The 8,169-nt window shown below is 37.2% G+C and overlaps 1 long non-coding RNA gene across 1 annotated transcript; it reads left to right on the top strand.

Annotated features, from left to right (window-relative positions):
• On the top strand, nt 197-602 carry LOC110270705. Its single transcript, XR_002360349.1, has 2 exons — nt 197-282; nt 367-602. It is a non-coding gene; the product is annotated as an uncharacterized LOC110270705 (long non-coding RNA).

The following is an 8,169-nucleotide window of genomic DNA, read 5'->3' as shown; positions in this document are numbered from 1 at the left end:
AGCGATGGACAAAGGAGGAGAAGGAGAGAGCAAGAATGGATTTCTGTCATCTCCAGCGCACCATCACCGAGGAAAAGAGGACGAAGGCCATGGAAGGTGCTGATCGAAACTAGGGAGGGAGCTTCATCTTCTTCCCTATTTGATTTCTTCAGAGCTTCACTACTAGGTATGACTAAGTAACCTCTATTCTTTCTTTTTTTCCCTAATCCAAAAATCAAACTTTTATTGTGCTCTATTTCTTGCTAGAGTGACCGAATTCCCCAAGAACCGCCACCTACAAGGGTGAGAACCCTTCCCTTACCCATTCTCTAGCTCGGCTAAATGGCAGTGAATCGATAACAAAATTCTGATTATTTTGTATGTTAGGGTTCCTGATTCAAGAAAACAAGAGATCTGGAATTGTGTTCTTGAGCATCAAAAGAGGTAAGTGGTTAAGTGATTAGATTAGATATATATGTAGCTGACAGTTGTGATTTTATTGTTGGTGATGATTCTATATGATTGTGTGGTAATTGCTACTGGAATTTTGTAAAGGATTCATAAATTTGATGTTGCAATAGCATGCTATAATTCTGCTAGTGTATCATGAATTTGTTGAGTAATTGTTGCTGAGTATATTGTGGAGTTTGATATTGTGAAGATGTAATAATATGGTACCAATGGTGTAAATTTTTTGAATATATGGAATTAAGGCTCTTGGAGCTGTAATCTATATGAAACAAGAAGAGATGTCCTAAAGGAATTAGGATCAATAATGTATAATGGTTAGGGTTTTAAGGAAACAAGTTAGTGCTTACAAACTGAAGTACCTATGCTGCAGAAATTCTGCAAAATTTTGGACAGAAAATTAAAATAAAAAATGGGAGCAATCTAGATGTGATTTTCAATCTAAATTATTTTTCTATCAACTTTAAAGAAGTCAAGATTATTCCATAAAAATATCAGAGAATTTGGCCAAGTGGTTTGGAAGATATGAATTTTTGAAGTTTAGTGGTTGCTGCAGAATTTTCTGATTTTCTGGTTCTGTAGTACCAAGTTTCAGCCGCTATAACTTTTGGTTTATTTGGAATTTTGAGTTGCTTCCAAAAGAATTTTTAAGATCTATCAGTATATTTTACGTGAGTATAAAGTTCATGTTCATATCTATTTTGGAGACTTAATTAAGTCACATGGAAGCTGGATTGCTTGCTGAAACCTCGGAACTGAGTTATGAAAATAGTACACCACTTCCAATTGACAATTAATTAATCAAATAAAGTGATATGAACCTGAATCTTATGGGTTCTGAAACTTAGAGGTGTTGATTGTGATCTCACCAAAATATAGAGGCAACGGATTAGAATTGAAATTATTATGGATTTTATAAAAACACTGTTGTTTGTTGTTTTTCTGAATCCTTATAAGTGCAGTAGCAGAATTTTTAAAACTTGGTATAAAATTCAATTCTAATCCAAATATAGTAAAACCTAATTAAAATTAAAGATTAGGATCTCTAGAATGACCTTACCAAGAGAGATAGTTCGTTCCTAATCTTTCACAACATAAAAACCGCATAACAAGATAACAAGGTGCTATTTTAAAAATCTAGAACAACAGTCTCGGTTTTTCATTAATATCTAGCTTTAGATTGCCCAAAAAAATACGATTCTTAGTTCTTTAGAAACTTGAGTTCGATAAAAAAGCATGGACATAAAGTTTGCACGAATTTGAGTCTGTTTGCTATATTAATTATTAAATAGAAGATTGGTCGCCAAGAAGGCATTAGGCTAAAACAAGTCAAGAAAATGAATAAGAACATAAGTTGTCCCTGTGAATGTTTAAAGTTAATAGGTGATGCGGCGGTATGTTTAGTAACATGGTGATGCGGAGGTATGCATATTTATAAGCTGATGCGGAGGCATGATGAAAAGAAAGAAATTGAGAAACTATGAATGGATAATAAATCATGAGAACTATTTGTTTGTTTGAATAGGCCTTTGTGCCGAAATGCTAATGCGGAAATGTCCGTCTAAATGATAGCACAATGTATGTTGAATGGGCCTTGTCCCAAATTGCTACTGTGAAAAGGCCCGCCTAACTAATAGCCTGAGATTGCTAATGCGGGAATGTTCGCCTAATTGATAGCTTGTTTCTACCGTGATGGCAAGATATCCTAACTAACATACCCATGATGATAATTGTGCCTGACTGACATGGTAAAAAAACCATATTCAGGGTTCGCCCCGAGTAACATTGAGTAACACTAGGTACAGGCATGCATCATAAATTATTTGTGCATTTGATTGTGATTATTTACTATTCATTCTTTCTGCTACGTGCTATCTGCTTCTTGTTAATTTTCTATTCTCTGATTCTTGTTTGTGTTCTAAAGTTGTATAATTACAATTTCTCCAAAGCTTAGATTAAGATAGTAAAACTAGGAATAATTGCCATAAAGAATAGCATAAGGAGCGGCATTAACCTCAACGGAAGATGTCAAGATAGAGTTATGTCAGAGCCACGATACAGAAATAGCCAAGACACTTAGCAAGCGAGTTATTACGATAGATCTAGAATTCTAGGGTTTACGAGAGAAATGTGTTTTTACGGTGTCGCCTTATTGGGAACCATATAGGTTCTCTCCCCTTCCTTTTCCTTTCCCCCCTCCCCCCCCAGATGGAGGATTTTGACTTGTCTGCCACCACTGGAGTTCTACTCAGAGAGGTATCAGAGGAGCTTGTGTTTTCAAATACTACAGAAGGTGCTCGAGACTAGTCCTAAGATGATGTTCTGCAGACCTGCACCTCAGCGGTGGTGTGATATAGGACATATGGTCTTTGTTTCCTTAGAATCTTCTTTCCTCACTTTTATCGCTTTTTGAGGGGTAGAGTTTGTTATTTTCTTCTGTTATTCGGATACCAGTTTAGGGGTTTTTTATATGTATTCTGGAAAGTTGTCAGTTGTATATAAGTTTATATGTATATCTATATATAGCTAAGCGTGTCAAGTTTGTATGAACTAACTTAAGACGTATATATGTATGAAAGTTTTTTCTGTAATCTTGTTACTATTTGATTTTGCTGTTAGTTTGGTATTTATTTTGCATATCTCGGATGATGTTTATGGTTTTTCTAACGGGATTTTTATGAAAAGCATATGATAAAAATAAGCTAACATACGTGATCCCGTTAGTACGAAAGGCTCATATGTAGTAAATATTATCGACTTTAGAGTTTTATAGGATTACTGGGAAGTGACACCTGATGACTGGCAGTGATTCGGACCTGCCAGAAGTTGGGTCATTACATATCCCGCTTGTGTATTAATTGTATATCTGTTTATGGCAAGGTCTGTGTATTATCCCGCTTGCATAGTGAATTGAATTGGAACTCCCTGGATAGATGCAAGGGTGTGGTTTGCCCTACTTGCTCCGAGTTGAGGGTTGGAACTCCTTGGGTAGATGCAAGGGTGTAGTTGAAGAGAGAACTTTTGCGAGGTCTAAAATTTTGCAGATAAATCCTCGTTGCAGGTATAGCTTCTAAACCAACAAAAGTCCTTTCTTACAAACGTTTTGGTTGTCACAAGTAACAAATCCCTTTAAAATTGATAACCGAAGTATTTAAACCTCGGGTCGTCTTTTCAAGGAACTGCAGGGAGGTGTTCTTATTATTGGTTATGAGTTTTGTAAATTGGGGGTTTTGAAAGTAAGGAACAAATAATTTAAATGGGGAGTAAAATAAATAAATAACTATAAAATAAACTCTTGGCAAGGTATGAGAATTTGGAAGTCCTATCCTAGTTATCCTTATCAATGGTGATGAGAATTGAGTTTTAATCCCACTTAGTTAGCCTTTACTAAAGCAAAGGAAGGTCAAGTGGACCAATTAGTTTGATCCTCAGGTCCTAATCAATTCCTAAGAAAGGACTGGAGTTATTGAAGTTCAATTCAATTAGCAAAGACAACAATTATCAATCACGTTGAGTTTGATAACTCATGAGTTACCAATTACTTAACCAAGGCCAAAAAGGGGAAAATCTAAATTGTTAATATAAATGAAGGAAAGCAATCATAATTCTGAAATACCTCAAATAGCATTAATCGATAGAATCATATGTAACATGGAAGAGTTCATAAATTAAATTGAGAAAATAATTAAAAAGGAATATTGAACCTGCTAAAAAGTGACAATCTTGAAAGCGAGAAAAAAAATCCTAATTTCTAATCCTAAGAGAGAGAGGAGAGAACCTCTCTCTAAAAACTACATCTAAATCATGAAAAGTGCATAATTGGAGAGCTCTCTTTGAATGGATGCATTCCCTCACTTTATAACCTCTAATCTGTGCCTTCTGGACTTGGATCTGGGCCAAAAAGGGCTTCAGAAATCGCTGGGAGCATTTTCTGTAATTTCTGGTGCGTGGCGTCTGTCACGCATCCGCGTGGCTCACGCGATCGCGTCATCTGGAGTTTTCCTTGCCACGCGTTCGCTTCGGTCATGCGTACGCATCATCTGTGTTCTACTCATGGCGTGCGTCCGCGTCAGTCACGCATTCGCGTCGCTGCCTTTTCGCACTGGGCATGCGACTGCGTCGTCCATGCGTTCGCGTCGATGCCAGTTTCTTCAAAAACTCCATTTTGTGCTTTCCTTCCATTTTTGTATGTTTCCTTTCCATCCTTTAATTCATTCCTGCCTTAGAAGATCTGAGACTTCTCAACACATAAATTACGGCATCGAATGGTAATAAAGGGTGATTAAAAATAAATAATTTCAAAGCATAGGAAGCATGTATTTCACATATATCACATAATAAGGAAGGGAAAGTAAAACCATGAAATTTACATGAATAAGTGGGTGAAGGATTGAATAAATCTCTTGAATTGAGCACAATATATATCATAAAATATGGGTTTATCAACCTCCCCACACTTAAACAATAGCATGTCCTCATGCTAAATCCAAGATAAAGAATAAGGTAAGTTTAAAGTGGTGGAATCTCATGCAATGCTATCTATTCTAAATGCAACTACCTAAATGCATCATGCAATTCTAACTGTTATTCACTTGTATATAAAACTTACATGTAGTTAAATTAATTCACATTCTCAAGGAATCATATATGCATAGCCAAACCCTAGATAATGTTAAAGCACTTTTACAATTGAGATGGGTAAAGATATTTTTCAAACTTGCAAGACAATTAACAATTCAAGCAGAGATATATGGTGATGAGCTATTGAACCCTCACTGGATTTTGTGTTTACTCTCTAGTCACTCAGTGTTTATTGGGTTAATCACTCTATTCTTCTTTTTATCCTTACTTTCTATAACTTTGTTCTTCATCTAACCAATCAACAATTATAGAACACAGACATATAAAAATCATGAGGTCTTTTTCAAGGTTGTAATGGGGCCAAGGTAAGGGTAAGGGTATATGTATAAGGCTAAGTGAGCCAATAAGTGAATCCTTGATTAGTCTAAGATATCACCTAACATACATATTTTGTAATTCAAAGTTTCTTAACCTATTTGCCCAACTTTTCTCACTTTGTATTGCAAGATCATGCATTAACTTAAATTTTATCCCATGTGCATTGATTCTTTTTATTTTGCAATTGGGAAATTTTTGTATCCCCTTAATTAAATATCGAAAATAAATTTTTTTTATTGCACATGGTCATTCAATTGTTTTGATTTCACATGAGCATGCTTCCTAAATTGAGATATATTTTGAAATATCTTTATTCTTTTTAACTTTCTACCTTTGTGTCTATCATCCATGTTCCCATTAAGTTCCCCACACTTAAACAATACACAATTTCTATCTTAAGCTAACCAAGGATTCAACTTGGGATTTTTATTTTGTTTTTCTGCTTAAGGCTAGTAATGTGATTTATAGAACAAGAGGGGATTAAAAAGCTCAAAGGGGCTAATAAGGGTGATTTAAAGGGTAGGCTTATTTGGGATAAGTGAGCTAAACAAGTAATGGCCTCAATCATCTCTTAGTATGTATTTATACTCTATAATTGGACATATAGACTAAAACAAAGTAAAGAACACCAGAATAAAAAAGAAGGGCAAAACACACAGGAATAAAAATTATGGTTTGAATGTAACCATACAATCAAGCTCAAAACTCATAGGCTGTGTGTTCTCTAGCTCAAAAATCATATATCAGTTATACATGTCTTGCAAGTAGAAATTAAGAGTTCCCATTATTCCCAATGTAAAATTTCTTGTGGCTTTAAAGTTTTAGTGTTCCTCCTTGATGAAATGTTGTTAACTAACTAACATGTTATGTTCTATATACAAGGTGTGTGGATTGTTTTTGATTATGTTAAAATCTCTAGTTTACTTCCTTTTTATTTTCAATTTAAACCAAACTATCATATGCTAAAAGGGTAAACTATACTAATTAATCTACATATTCTATAACTAATAAGTTTAGAATTGCAACTAAACTAAATGGCTAAAATATGAACTAAGGTGCAAAATGTAGAAATAGAGTAAAAACACATGAAAAGAACAACGTATAAGTACTGAAAGATAAAAACAAAGATAAAAATACAGAAAAATAACCAAAATAAAATAAAAGAGTCTGTAGTGGTTCACCAAAAAGATATGCCAAAGATGGCGACCTCCCCACACTTAAAATAAAGCATCGTCCTCGATGCTCACTCAAGCTGGGTGTGAAGGAGTGTCATCATTGGAAGGATGGGCTGCTGGAGTCTCGGTGGTGGCCTGAGGATCTGCAGACTGGATAAGGGTAGGAGGATCAGTCTGCTGCAATGGAGGCTCTGACTGGATAGGAATCTCTGCATTTGTGTCTTGTATCTGGTGTGGCTCCTCCTGCTGTGGCGCAGCCTGCTCTAGTCCTGCCTGTGCAGCCTGGGTAGGTGTCTCTTCCTCGTGATCGTCCTCCTCCACCTCAGATGTATCAGAAGGGGTGTCAGGCTCGGAGGGGATGTTGCCGCCGGATCGGATCATCAATTTGACGTGAAAGCGACGCTCCATACGATCCAAGCGGGAGAAGAGTCGATGCACCAAATGGTAAATAGGCTCAGGAGCGGCTGGAGGTGCAGTGGGTGGGGCTGGTGCAGCAGTGGAAGAGGAAGGGACAGCTGAAGGCAGGGCTGTCTCATCAGAAGCAGTAAGGAATGGAGGTGTATAGCCTAAAGCCCGAAACTTCCTGCTGTGAGGGATAATCTTCCTGCAGTCCACAGCAGGTGGCTTTTCATCAGCATCCTCCCAAGGCACGTCAGCTCAACGGTCTAGCTGGGTGACCAGGTAAGGGAAAGGAAGGGTGCCTCTGACATGGACCCTGGCCATAAAGTGCCGGATGAATCATGGCAAATACAGGTCCTTGCCCTCCAGTACACACCAGAGAAGGGTAATCATAGTGGCAGGCAGCTCCGTCTCATGAGTGCTCGGCATAACAAAGTTGCGCAGGATCTGGTGCCAGAGTCGAGCCTCATCATTCAGATACATAAGCTTAATTCCTTTAGGCATTGTGATGTTCTTACCCATGACCCATGGGACAGTAGGGTCAAGGGCTATCCTCTTCTTGACAGCATCCCAGTCGAATCTCAGAAACCTCATATCCTCTTCAGCCTTTTGGTAACCGTCAGGCTGATCTGACTTAGGCTGAAGGCGCAGAATATCCTCAATGGCCTCTTCAGTGACCAGTATCTGTTTCCCTCTGAGGTGCACCGCATCCAGGGAAGTCTTGAAATAATTGCAGTAAAACTCTCTTACCCAGGAAGCATTGACTGATGAGTATTTTGGTGGAAAAATGAATTTCTCCCAAAATACACAAATCTAACCGGCAAGTGTACCGGGTCGTATCAAGTAATAAAAACTCACGGGAGTGAGGTCGATCCCACAGGGATTGAAGGATTGAGCAATTTTAGCTTAGTGGTTAATTTAGTCAAGCGAATCAAGATTTGGTTGGGTGATTTGTGATTTGCAGAATTTAAATTGCATGAAATTAAAGAGAGCAGGAAATTAAATTGCTGAATCTTAAAGAACAAGAAATTAAATGGCAGAAACTTAGAGTTCAAGAAATGTAAATTGCGAAATCTTAAAGTGCAAGAAATGTAAATGGCTTGAAATGTAAAGGGGATTGGGAGATGGAATTGCGGAAATTAAACAAAGAAAAGTAACTTGCATCAAACAGAAAAGTAAAAGAGTGTTT

The sequence above is a fragment of the Arachis ipaensis genome, chromosome B04 (genome assembly GCF_000816755.2).
Source record: "Arachis ipaensis cultivar K30076 chromosome B04, Araip1.1, whole genome shotgun sequence".
Taxonomy (NCBI): Eukaryota; Viridiplantae; Streptophyta; class Magnoliopsida; order Fabales; family Fabaceae; genus Arachis; species Arachis ipaensis.
Note: the sequence above shows the minus strand (reverse complement) of the source record. Positions and strands in the feature narration are given on the sequence as shown.